At 32.7% G+C, this 14,358-nt stretch overlaps 1 long non-coding RNA gene across 1 annotated transcript; it reads left to right on the top strand.

Moving 5' to 3' along the window:
• The first annotated feature begins 836 nt into the window (after nucleotides 1–836).
• On the top strand, nucleotides 837–5,038 carry LOC124373398. The gene is made up of 3 exons (XR_006923428.1): nucleotides 837–856; nucleotides 3,061–3,141; nucleotides 3,900–5,038. It is a non-coding gene; the product is annotated as an uncharacterized LOC124373398 (long non-coding RNA).
• Nucleotides 5,039–14,358: the final 9,320 nt, after the last annotated feature.

Here is a 14,358-nt window from a genome sequence, read left to right as displayed (position 1 = left end):
TTGGAATTTGGGGAAAAAAAAAATTAATTTTGTTAAATCGGTTTTTTTAACTAGATTAACATGTAAAAAAAAAACTGCAAAACTTACAACTTTTTTTCAAAAATGATCAATGAAAAACCTTTAAAATTAGCTGCCAGCTCAATCAATATATTTTTACATTTTCAAATCTTTAAAAATTATCCTTCTTGAAGTACTATTTTGAAGTATTTTTGGGGTGTTTAAAATTATTTACCTGAATTCTTAGGGATTGTTATATGGGGGGTTTTGTTAAAATGATAAAGGTAGGTTTTTTTTTTCGGTTCAGTCAACTATAGTTCATGGACAGGTGGGTAATGCCTCACCCTGTGTATATAAGCGGGGTAGAAGTAAAAAATTGTATTCAAAACCATTCAATCTGATGCTAATTCAGTAAAAATCCCTAGACATTGCTAACATTCTTGTTTCACTGAGTTTCATCTCTTGATTAGAATTTGTGTATTAAGCTAATGATGTACCTGGGTGGACTTATCAACTTGGAGCTCACCCTTCAGGTACTGGTTGGAAACATATGCACACAGAACAAGAAGAGGCTATAGTGACTCTTAGACATCATTATCATTTCAGTTTTACTGAGTCTCATCTCTTGATTAGAATTGTGTATTAAGCTAATGATGTTGCAGGATGGACTTATCAACTTGGAGCTCGCCGCAACAGGTACTGGTTGGAGACGATTGCTCACAGAACAAGACGAGGCTGCGGCGACTCTATGACATCGCTAACATTCTAGTTTCACTGGGTGTCATCTCTCGACTGGACCTAGGTGGCGGTGGAAGAAACCTGTATTCAGATATGCTGGCCCCTCCACTACAACATTTGGGTAAATGAGGATAATATTGTTTTTTTATTTTTATGTTTTTAGTTATTCCATTGTTAAATTATGTTATATGAATTATTCTAAAGTTAGACTTTAAATTATAAAGAGGATGGGTTATTTTTATCTGTAATATTAATAGAATGTTTATTAAAAACGTTTCAATAGTTTCTTTGTTTAAATATTGAGTAAGTTACAATTGGTGAGGTTTGCAATAGACTTAGAAAATATAATCACAACATGTTTTTATTTAGTACAGTAAGTATTATTTTGAAATTCTGGTGCTACGGATCAATGCCTTCGCTTGCACACTATGTATCTACATCTGGTGGCAAATCGCAGACGCCGTTACGGCAACATTCAGTCATGTTTACATCTGTTTACGATTACTTAAAATGCCCTCATTGATTAAGAATCCCATCAACAGTTTAAATTATTGATGGCGAAATCAAAATTTTAAAATCCAATTCTCGAGTCCTAATTTTTTTTAACTTAAATATAATGTAAAAGAAATCATCACCAATCCAATTTCTGCCATTCTTAAATCTTTTGAAGACTGTCCGATAACATAAAAAGTAATCCAACAATACCTCCCAATTGTAAAAAAGAGACTTATAGAAGGTCAGAGAAATAACTATGATTTAAGAATTAAGTTCTACTTCAATATGGTAATTTGATTGATTATAATATGGGCTTCCAGTTATGTCTTCGATCTGAAAAAAATATGAACATATATTTATATTACCTACAAAAGGTATATAAAACTTAAAATGTTAACATAACATATTTTATAGGTGAAATATGTTTGCAATAAAAACTGTGCAATTATAATTATTTAAAAAAATAAGCGATTGCTTGATTGCTTCTTGTCGAGCAGCATTGCACGAACACAAATATAGAAAATACACACTTCATTCGAAAAATATTTATTAAAAACACATTTAGCGATCAATAATTGGCATAATGCTAATCAGTGCTCCTCCGCGAATAGACGCAGCAGACACATGGTGATGCATGAATAAAAATAGAAAATGCTAACTGCAAATATAATATTATTTTCACACTACAACCATTTTTTAATAATTAGGTCATCTATTTGCAGTTTTTCAAACAAAAAGTATGAATAAAACTTAGTGAATAGTAATTTTTGTACTGCCGATTCAACTGCCATTTATGAATATTCACAGTAGTTTCACAACGATGTATATAACAGAACTGTAAGCAAAATATTATTTTCAAAATTACGATTAATTTGTCAATTATATGTTTACCTATCTACGGTTTTTTCATGTACAAAGTACAACAAAATCACGTTTACACACAATCGGTATTTTGTGTACTGCTGATGAGCCGGTAATGCTATAGTGGATCTCCGCAAATTCTGTTGTTAAATCCAAATCATTGTTGACCATTCAGGATTCGGCTTCGACAGATCACAGGTTGATATTTCACTGGCAGATTTGTAAAATATACAGACAAAATATTATAATTGGTGGAATGGTAGTAGATGGATAAGTGGATGACGAGGGGTGGGTGATCTTCAGTGATCACTGACGATCTGTGCAGGAAATGAACGAAAAATGAAAAATAAACAGTTGCTTAATTGTTTTTCTTTATCAGAGTTGTTATAAAAATTCCATGGGCTGATGAGACAAAGTGATTGACTAATAGATGATTAGAGCTTACTGTTAAACAGACCTCACTAGATTGATAAACCATATCTCCAAAACACTAGAACACTATTATATCGTATGGAACAGGATTTGTTTGTTCTTTATGTCACTCTATCGAGCATCCCAAGCTCAATTCTTTCTGTGTTCTGTAGAACTTGTCTTATTTTGACAATGTTTCAAAAGAGATCAATTAATTATACACTATCACTTGGTGCAGTTTGGACTGGGAGTGAAAATGGTAATTAGTTATGTTCTTTTCACCAAACAATTTCCAAGAAAACTTTACTTACAGGTTCATACAGTATGTTTCTTATATTAGGTTTGTTTCTTTTCAGCTTTAACAAGCTATTTTTAAATTGGATTTATTATATTTAGACCAGACTGGTTCTTTGCCAACAATACCAATATAATTGGCTAACGTGGTTGATAAAGATGACAGGGAGCACTCGGGAACTTACTGAGTAAGTGTAGTAAAACAATAATAATTAAGAAGTGAGACAGATCTTGATATTTATGTATTTAAAATTCTGTTTTCAGACAATTTGGGTGGTGAAAACTCAGTCCTCAGTGACCTTGTAAAGGCAGAATTGTCTGACGGCATTAGCTCTGATCTTTCAGGTGAGTCAGAAAGTTTTAACATCTATCAATTATATTAATAAACATTCTTTAGCTATCAGATTAAGGAATAAGCTTTAAGGTCAGATTAGGAATAATTTAAAGATCAAGAGTTCAGTGGAGAATACTGTAACAATTGGTTATTCTCATATTTAGAACCCCTCCCACCACTGTTTCTTTCCACATTGTATAAAACCTTTGTGTGGAAATACTCAAAAATGTAAAAGTTTTTTGGTTAGGGCATGTTGCAATTCTATATTCTATATATCCAATTCTATTTTTCCAACATTTAAAATAGTTCTTTTTGTTTTCATTTGTTTGCTGCCACCTTGACCATAAGTAATCACAGTTCTGAATACTGTAACATTTTATTTTCTTCAAAACTTTTTGATATTCAGTAAAACAGTACCTGTAATATGATACCTCTGTTTAGTATAATAGGTAATTAAATATTACAAATTTTAGTGTATTCTATATTTTTTGTGTTTTTTGCCTCCAGTAAACCAGTCTGTTCAAGCTTACTCTGATATTTGTAAAAAAAAAAACAATGTTTTGTTCTTTTCATTAAAAATGCAATGTAACACACACTGTGGCACACTTGCACACTCTCTGAAATGCTATAAAAAAATCAGTTTGTGGAAGTTTTTTCACTATGTATATCCGTTAGCTAGCCATGCCTGAGGGTTTTTTAAATAAGCTTTATCAAAATATTTCAAATTTTAAGTACTAAAATGAAATCCACTAAGAACGATGATTTTCAGAGGACAGCAATGGGGTGTCATGGAGACAAGACGAGGCCAACAGCAACCCTGTGCCGGGAACCGATCACTCATATTCTCTCGACACGTCTCGGTCAGCCGAAAGAACTGCGGTGTCAAAACCTGCGGCGAAGAAGCGACTTGTTTTTTTTTTCCGACTCATTCAAAGTATTACAGAGCAGCAGAATAGTAACCATGACTACAGCTCCTTGCGTGCAAACAGTATCGGTAGCTCCTATGAAAGCTGAACCGGTTACGCGTATCCTCAGAGTGATGGGTCAAGGCAGTAAACCCCAACCCATCACAGACGGTGGAGTGTACAAGGCTGTTAGTGTAGGCAATGATATTCAACTTATCAGAATTGACAGCTATTAAATATTGTTATCTCAAGTGCCAAAGATAGAGACAAATATAATGAAATTAAAATTATAACAAAGAAATAATTGAGATGAAAATCATTATGTTTTACCAGCTTTTTGTAATATGTTTTATTACAGTAAAAACTTTATTTTTTAAAATCTGATTGATTAGAATTTTTGTTCACGTTTTCTTGAATAATAAAAATAGTGTTTATAACATGGCAAAAAATAATGCCATAGTTGATTAATATTTGTTTGTTACACTCAAATATATGGGAAAAAGTAAAACATGTATTAGTTATGTATAACTAATTTAAAGAGAGGATTTTTTTATTTATGAGATTACCAACCATGGGAAAGTACAATAGTTCAACACAGTGTTTTGTGATAATGATTACATAAATTATTTATTGTAATTTTAATACAATGTTTTAATTAGTGCGAGAAAGATATTTAAGTTTTTTAAGAAAAATTATAAATTTAATTTTTATGTCTCATTTTTTAATAGTCGATCCTACTATTGTAATCAGTTCAGTCATTTCAACATATGATTAAATTATGTTTTACTTTTTTAATTTTGAAGTTGCTTTTGATAGATTACATTGTTTAATGTTAAATTTGTTTGTTTTATTTTGATGAATAGCTAATAATATATTCCAATTGATTGTTGGACCAAACTAATATTGAAATTATCACAATACTTCTGCTCTTGGCATGGCTGTGTACTTTTTCATAAACTTCATTACCATCGTTTTGTAATGCTATTGAATAAATTCATAATGTTAGTTTTGTGTAGCAAATGTCATAATAGCAAGTGCTGGCTAAACACACTCGAGTCTGTTTTAATTAGTATTTCAATGGGTTGTGTAATTCTTCATTGTTTGATATGGGTGTTGGTAAAATTAGTATAGTTGTATAATTTTGTGCAATAATGTACAAGTCAGCTTGGTTGGTTTAGAATAAGTTGTATACTATAGTTTTAGTCTTTGTATCATAAAATGCTGGTGTACTTGAGTTTTAGATTAACTCACTCAAATATTATTTTCTCAATCAATTGTTATCCAGTTTACTGACAGGTACAATGTTCTTTTATGTACAAATTAATTTTGTACTTACAGATTGAATAGTTTGCCATTATTTTTTAGCTCTTTGATTATGTGTCACTTACTATGAAATGCCGTATACATGATATATTGTAGCATTCCAGTTAATAATAGATCACCAGTTAAAACTGATTTTCTCTTTCTTTTGCAAACTATCTTTCAAATCGTGTATCTGTGTAGTAATCTGATATCTGTTTGATTTAAATCGACAATTTCCGATATAATACTATTCCAAAAGACTGTTATTAAAATAAATTTTATTTGCATTTAGTTTTATTTTAGTAAGGAAATGTATTTTGTTATTTTAGGTTATAGGCCATCATTACCTGTATTATTGTAATGCCTTTCTTACTTTAAAGGTGTTATTTTGTAAGTGGTGTCTTTATAAGCCATTTGCTCACTTGTATATAAGATACTCCATCCTTGTAGGTTTAAAACTCATCTCTTTCAATATGAAAACAATCCTAGTCACTTTGTTTTTATTGAAATGTTTAATAAGAGGTTAGTTTCGCTGTTGTTCGGAATCTTTCTTGACAAGATTTGAAGAGTAAAATTATATACAGTATAGCTTTTATAATAAATTCATTATTATTTGTTACAGATTTATATTATTAGTGTTACTAAATTTTAAAATTTAAGTATTAAGATGTGTTCCTGAAATAAGAAATAAAAAGTTAGTAACTAGATTGTAACTACTTCTTGCTAATATAGTTACTTATCCGTCTTGTTGCTAAACACACTTAGCATTCAAGAATTGATCTCAAGGTAATGGTGGTATTAAATATTTCATAGTAACAATGTTATTGTGTTGAGATTATTTTATTCTTAAATATGAAATTTTAATGAAAGAATTATGAAAATGCTATAATAATTGTTATTATAGATTGATACATTTTAAAGAGAATTAAAATATTTTACAAGTTGATATGATTTTAATATTTATTACCCACTTAAGTGAAATTTATATTGTTTTATCAGAAATCAAGACAGGAATCAAATATGCTTTTCCAAGTGTTCTTGTATTCCGAAAACCTCACCTCACTAAACTTGTGTGATGGTTCAAAGTTTTTTTTTTTTCTCTTTAGGACAAGAAGCTTATAAATTGCACTTAGTCCTGTAAGGACCTTTGCGCTGCTTCCGGAGTGATAGGATATTCAGGATGGGTAAGGTTAGGGAGTAGGGGCCGCCTCCTATCGAGATCCATGAGGAAGAATTAGGGCACTACATCTCTCCAGTCAAAGTAGGCAGGGGGTGGCACACCCTTGTTGAGGTTAACAAGAGCCTCTGAGGTAAGGGAACAAACCCCACCAATTCCAACAGCCATCCTCCACAGCAGGCTAGACCTATCGAATTGCCCATGAATCCCAGAATCTCAACATTTGCGGTTAGTGATGTGCCGCTACTGGACATCCATAAGGTTGCCCAGATTGAAGTGGCACATCGGTTTTTGCTGTGCCCAGTAGTGGGTTCAACTGGTAGGTATAAACCAGCCAGAAAGTGATCCCTGCTGGGTGTGGTTCAAAGTTTGAATAATAATAATAACGCCAGGCACATAAGAGTCTAGACAGTATTAAATTCAATCTTGAACAAAATATGTTTTACAAAAACACCATTTTAGAGGTGCTGGCCGAATTGTGTCAAGAATACGAGTACATGCACTTAGTACACGGGTGGACTGGAAACACACATTGTGAAAGTATTTTTCATTCAACATATGAAGTTCAAGAATGTGCATAGCAATATTAACCATTCCCACACCGTAGTTAGATATATTCCAATGATGGACTTTGACCAAAACACAAGTATATACGAAATTATACATTGTTTCTCTTGGAAAGTTTTTTAGTTCACAAAAAGCCTTCGGAATAGCAGGCACACACTCTGTGCTTATTATGGTTGACTAGGAAGTATTTTAGATGACCTATATTCCTTGGTAGAGGGAGGGGGTGTCCTTTGTCAAGCTCCATCCATCTGCTCATGTTTTGTACGTCCTACAGAGCCATAACGAAATATATCCATTGTCTGCCCAAATGATAAGATGATAGACATTATCTACGAAACCTTAGATGAGTAAATGCTCTAATGATTATTAGTGTATGTAATTTTTCTGTTTTATTAGATTTACCATGAATTTGAATTTAGATCAAATTAAACAGTATGGTAAATAGTTCCATGGTAATCTGGACTCCATTGTATATTTTCTGAAAACTATCAAGAATGAAGAATAATTGGACTATCACAGAATCCAATTTTTATTATTCATCACACTTTACCAGGTGCAGTCCCACCACTTAAAAAATGTGTTAATCTTCTTTTTTTTTAATGTTTTATGCCATAATTGTCTCCACTTTCTCTTGAAAAAATAATGTATTACATATATAAGTTTATAGTGAAAATCTATTTTTTCAAATATTTAAAGTACGGGTAAAAGCACTCAAAAATGGCATGCAATATTAAGAAAAAATTACTGCTAGTTCCAGGGTTAAGGCAGGGACCAGAAGTAATTAGCTTTTTACAAATTGAATTTCATTGTAATCAACAGATGTGACGGTCTCTTTGAAAAATTAGGGAGAAGAAAGAAGACAGAAGAACAGGCATATTGAATTAATATGATGGAATGCACCCAAATTGGGTGTCACTACAAGTAGAGAGGGAAATTGTATAGTGCATTTTGGTAGCATTGATCACATATAGAGCATTGATGGCATTGGAAACATGTTTTAGTAGAAAGGGTTGTAACGTTGTTAAAATGATTCTAAACTTGCACTTTATATTGTATTCAATGCATACGTGTCTATTTAGTGAAATGAATGATTAAATTAAAAGTACTCCATAATTAAATACAGATTAATTCATTTCAGTTTTGAAGATGTTTGGTTTACTCTACTACTTATTTTTATCATACAGTAAGTTTTATTGTAAAGATCTAATAAATGCTATACTTACTGATGGATTCAAATGTGAAAAATCCTAATATGTAGATGGATTGTGAGAGTGTTATAGGGGGAAGAGGGTAACAGCTGCTGACATGCTATATCTTCCCAGTGACTTTCGTCATTTAAATGACATTAAAGGTTTCAAAATAATATTCACATTTGTTTTTATGTGTATAGTAATGTAAAATAAATAAAATTCCATACAAATTCACTCATTATCTTATAAAAATACAAACAAATGTAGCAACTATAGGTAAATGTTGTTTGATAATTCAGGAATAATAGGAATAGTAATGGTTGTTCTCTTTCCACCATTTTAATGGGTCTTCTGTCCTTGGTATTACATTTATTAATGTGGTTAGTAAAATTGTGTGACACAAAATAGTAATTCAATTATTTGCATTGCTAAAACAACACAAATGGTTTAATTAAACCCATTAATAATTAAATTTATATACATTTTTAATTATACATCTTGTATTGTACGAACCTTGGTATTTTCATGATAGCAGAATATGTTATGTTTGCCTTGAGTAGTTTTATCAATCAGACGCCATACTGACAATTCTGATTTTTCAGCTGTCTTGTAGGGAGATTCATCTGGTTCAAGATCACTTTCTTTTTGTTCAAATTGTGTTTTTTATCTTTATTAAACTCTTACACAAGCTTAGTAGTTGGCCACTCATTACTGGTGGGACAGATACTGCCCGCACCTGACTTGGTCATTCATTACTAGTGAGACAAATACTGGCCCACGGCTGACTTGGCCACTCATTACTAGTGAAACAGATACTGCTCGCACCTGACTTGGTCACTCATTACTGGTGGGACAGATACTGCCTGCACCTGACTTGGCCACTTATTACTAGTGGGACAGATACTGCCCACACCTGACTTGGTCAATCATTACTGGTGGGACAGATACTGCCTGTACCTGACTTGGTCACTCATTCCTAGTGAAACAGATACTGCTCGCACCTGACTTGGTCACTAATTACTGGTGGGACAGATACTGCCTGCAACCTGACTTGGCCACTCATTACTGGACGGACAGATACTGCTCGCACCTGGGTTGGCCACTCATTACTGGTGGGACAGATACTGCCCGCACCTGACTTGGCCACTCATTACTGGTGGGACAGATACTGACAGCACCTAACTTGGCCACTCATTACTAGTGGGACAGATACTGCTCGCACCTGACATGGCCACTAATTACTAGTGGGACAGATACTGCCCACACCTGACTTGGCCACTTATTACTAGTGGGACAGATACTGCTCGCACCTGACTTGGTCGTTCATTACTAGTGGGACAGATACTGCCCCGCACCTGACTTGGTCGTTCATTACTAGTGGGACAGATACTGCCCGCACCTGACTTGGGCCACTCATTACTAGTGGGACAGATACTGCTCGCACCTGGGTTGGCCACTCATTACTGGAGGGACAGATACTGCTCACACCTGGGTTGGCCACTCATTACTGGAGGGACAGATACTGCCCGCACCTGACTTGGTCATTCATTACTGGTGGGACAGATACTGCCCGCACCTGACTTGGCCACTCATTACAAGTGGGACAGATACTGCCCGCACCTGACTTGGCCACTCATTACAAGTGGGACAGGTACTCCCCACACCTGACTTGGCCACTCATTACTAGTGGGACAGATACTGCCCGCATCTGACTTGGTCGTTCATTACTAGTGGGACAGATACTGCCCGCACCTGACTTGGTCGTTCATTACTAGTGGGACAGATACTGCCCGCACCTGACTTGGTCGTTCATTACTAGTGGGACAGATACTGCCCGCACCTGACTTGGTCGTTCATTACTAGTGGACAAATACTGTCCTGGCCGACTCCAAAGGATTAATTTTGTTTATGATAAATCATTCTGTTACACCGTCTATGACTTCTTTTACAGCCAAGAACAGTATTCCTCTTAAACTTTCTTAGCTTATTGATATGATTTCCAGTCTTCTGGAATTGAAAACCACTTCACCATGTCAGTTTTAAGTAATGAATGTGGCACAGGATTTACTTGTTCATTGTGGTAGGAGACATTATCCATCAAGACCATACTGATGACTTCAAATTAGAGAATAATGTTTTCTTGAGGCAAATTTTTGTAGTTCTGCTTACAAATATTGTAGTAACTACTTTTATAAAACCCAATTTACATGTTTTGCTTTGGGAACATATCTCATTTCACCATCTGCATGCACAACAGTCACAAACTGCCTCTTTATTTAATTTATAGGTCCATTATTTCCCATTCTACAGTTTACAATAAGTTAGTTTTATCCCGGGAAATTCAAGGCTAGATTTAGGTTTTAAATCACAGGACTCAAGGTTTTAATATAGGTAAATAAGGTTTCAATATAAGTGTTGCATTGGTGAAACATGTTGCTCGCGTATTGTCTCTTGTTCTCACTAAAATAATTAATTTAAGTTTTTCTACATGTTTGTTTCCTCAGAAATTAAAGTCTAGTATTATTGTCCCTATTTATAAGAAGAAGAATACTTCCATTAAATTAGACAACCTACGTCCTATTAGTTTGCTTTCTATTTTTTTTAAAGATCTTCGAGAAATTAATGAAGATAAGATTAGTTAGTTATATGAATAAAATAAATTTTTTTAGTGGTAATCAATATGGTTTTAGGAAGGAGTCGTCTACCGAGGATGCACTTGTTAATGTAACGGATATGATTCATTCTAGTTTAAACGAGGGTAGTAAATCAACGGGATTATTCATTGATTTCCAAAAAGCATTTGACTTGGTCGATCATGACATATTGTTGTTAAAAATGGAGATAGCGGGAGTGCGGTGTGGCCTTGAGCTGGTTCCGCAGCTTCCTCACGGGGCGGGAGCAGCGTGTGCGGGTTGGTCACGCTGTCAGCGCGCCACTACCAGTCACTACAGGGGTGCAAGGAAGTGTCATCTCTGCCACTCTATTTCTGATATTTATAAATGATTTATTGGAACTCAGTTTTAATGGCAAGGCTAGTGCCTTCGCCGACGATATTGCCTTCTTTTATTCCCAGAAGAATACGGAATTATTATTTAGCCAAATTAATGATGATTTGTTTATTTTTAAAAATTGGTGTCTTACAAACAAAATGCTTGTAAACGTTGAAAAAAACAAAATATGTAAATTTTGGTTTCAATGATTTCAACTTTCATTCTGAACTTGTATTTCACGAATTTACTTGTAGAGGCAACGTAAATTTATGTAATTGTAAGCAAATTGAAAAACAGGATAATTTTTAATATTTAGGAGTCATTTTTTTACTGGAAGCTAACCTGGGATAAGCACGTAACAGTTTTGCAAAGAAAATTAAAATCTTCAATTAGAAAATTTTACTTTCTACGAAATTTTTGTGACGAACATTTGTTACAAACTCTGTATTTTGCTTTGATCGAATCAAGACTACAATATGGGTTGGTTTGCTTTGGAAGTACTTTTAAATCTCTAATAGAGAAATTAAGAGTTGTGCAAAACCATTTTATAAGAATTATTTCTCATAAAAAAAGACGTGGACAGTTCTTTCCCAATTTTTGCTAAACTTAAAATACTACCTTTGCAACATCTATTTGTATTTAAGGTACTTAGGCTATTTTACATTAAAAGTGGTAATTTGGGAACTACGGACTTAAATTACGGTACTAGAAGTAGAGACCAGAGAATGTTTCGACTACCAAAAATTAATACATCAATCCTAAAGCAGTCTTTTATGTACAATGGTCCGAAACTATTCAATAAATTACCATATGAGTTGAAAATTGCCGTTAATGATAAGTTTTTTATAGGAAATTAAAAGAATTTTTACTGACAATAGAGGATTGTTTGTTCTTTTTCAAATAAAATTACTTGTACAAATAAAGAATGAATAAATAAAAATAATAAAAACCATGTAAATAAACGAGGGTTAAATTTTAAGTTTGTTTGTAATGTTATGTAATCTATTATATTATTATTATTATTGAATTTGAATTATTTTTGTGTACAAAGTTTATTTTAATTTAATTTAAACTGCTAACCAAGTTTTATTTTTATTTCATGTAGTTCATTTTCAACAGAGAAACTTATTTTTATGATATATAAAGGAAAAGTAGTTATGTGTAAATAAATAAAACTAATTTAGAGTAAAAGGTACAAGTTGTACTTCAGGAAGATTTTAGTTCAGTTTTAGATTTAGTTCTGAGTTCAAGTTGGTAGTGTTTTAGATCAATAGTAGTGATAAGACTTATGTGGAAGCCACAGAGAGCGCAGCCCGGCTGAAACAATTGAACTTTTATCTGGACACAGATAAGATACTTGTAATTTAAGTACTCGCACTGGCCACACTACTTGTAAAAGTGGTCAGTATTTCCAAAGATTGTATTTTGTTAATGACTGTACATATTTGCTGTTTGAAATAAATTCAATTCAATTCTTCTTAAAAACAGCCAAAAATATGTATGGCTCAAGAAACGGAGAGTTGTAAAAAACAATCTTAAATATTTTTCTACTAATCAAAATTATAGAAGAGAAAAAACTTTTATACTTATATATGTTACTTCAACCCTTTTTCAAAAGAATGAATATTTTACCAAAAATTTATTTCTAGCGTTAAAAATAAACACCGTTTCATAAGAAATACATTTTATGATTAGTTTTTAAAATTATACACAATAGCCATTTGAATAGCTTTAAGGATTTTGTGGGGTGGAATTTGAAGCTGATTAAAAAATTATACTTAAATTTAATGCAGCATATGTAAAGTAAAACCACTTACATTAGGTTTCCTTAACTCTTCAAGCAGAGATTTTGAAAACAACTAAGCCCAAAAAGTGTTTTTTTTTTTAATTTTTTAAATAACTTTTTTTATTATGTAGCTAATATATCTGATGTATGTATATCAGAAATTATTACTTATTTTGAAAAAAAATGCCATTTTAACTACTTTTTAATATAAAACAAACTTTTTTAAACCTCTAGTTTTGCTAGTTACTAAAAGTAAAAATAATGAAAAGACATCTACAAAGATTATAGATAGCCTTGTCTTAAAATCTAAAGCTATTATTCACGAAAACATAACACTAATCAAGAAACGTGTAGCTAACAGCCAAAGTGACAGCGGTTGCAGTAAATGCAGAAGACTAAACTAGCGTTTGGTGGGAGCTAGCTGGCCGGACAGTAACGCTACACATTACTTGCTAAACACGTTTCTGACACCAAGCGGATGTGATTAGAACTTAATTTGTCTCTAAAACTCATCACAGGTCGCTGGGTAGTGCATTCAAAGAAATAAGTAGATCACCGTAACATATAGGTTCACATTAATTGGAGATAATTATAAAAAACTCAACAGTTATGTTAATATTGTGTCTAGTAACACAGTGACATGACTATTGTGTCATTACTACTCAAAAGATTCAGCTTCGAGAAATACCTCTTTTACTTTGTTGTTATACAACAAAAAGTATTACATTACCAATAATATACTTTTTTAATGTATGTATATGCACGCTCCATAATTTCGTCAGCTGCCAAAAGAATATAATATCATAATTCATAGACAAAAGAAAAAAAACTCCCATATATTGATAGTTTGGAACATACCGATAACAACACTGTATGCTTAAAAGTAAAAAACCAGAATGACGTTATACAATATTAAATATTATCGAAAGATGAATTATTAGTATCACTGATACCCTTGGCACTCAAAGGGTTACATATTTGACATGCAACACACAAGTAAACTATAAATAATATTTTGACTTTTTTTAATGCATAATATAGTTAATACTAAAAGGCTGGTAAGAAAACATTACGCATAAGTTGTCATAGGATCAAACACGACAAGATATAAAACACATTGCACAGTGTTTTTCCGGTTCATATTGTGTTAAAAAATTGCCAACATAATTTTAATTCTGTGTGAACTGATAAACTCATGAGAGACATGACATCTTATGAAGATGTGTAAGCTTAAGAAATGAGTGCAAAGAAGAATTATTTTATGTAAGTAATACTGTGTAGGTAAACAGATCAGAACTATGAATGATTTAT

This window comes from Homalodisca vitripennis, unplaced genomic scaffold, assembly GCF_021130785.1.
Source record: "Homalodisca vitripennis isolate AUS2020 unplaced genomic scaffold, UT_GWSS_2.1 ScUCBcl_5474;HRSCAF=12204, whole genome shotgun sequence".
Lineage (NCBI taxonomy): Eukaryota > Metazoa > Arthropoda > Insecta > Hemiptera > Cicadellidae > Homalodisca > Homalodisca vitripennis.
The sequence above is the reverse complement of the archived record's forward strand: the minus strand, read 5'-3'. Positions and strand labels throughout refer to the sequence as shown.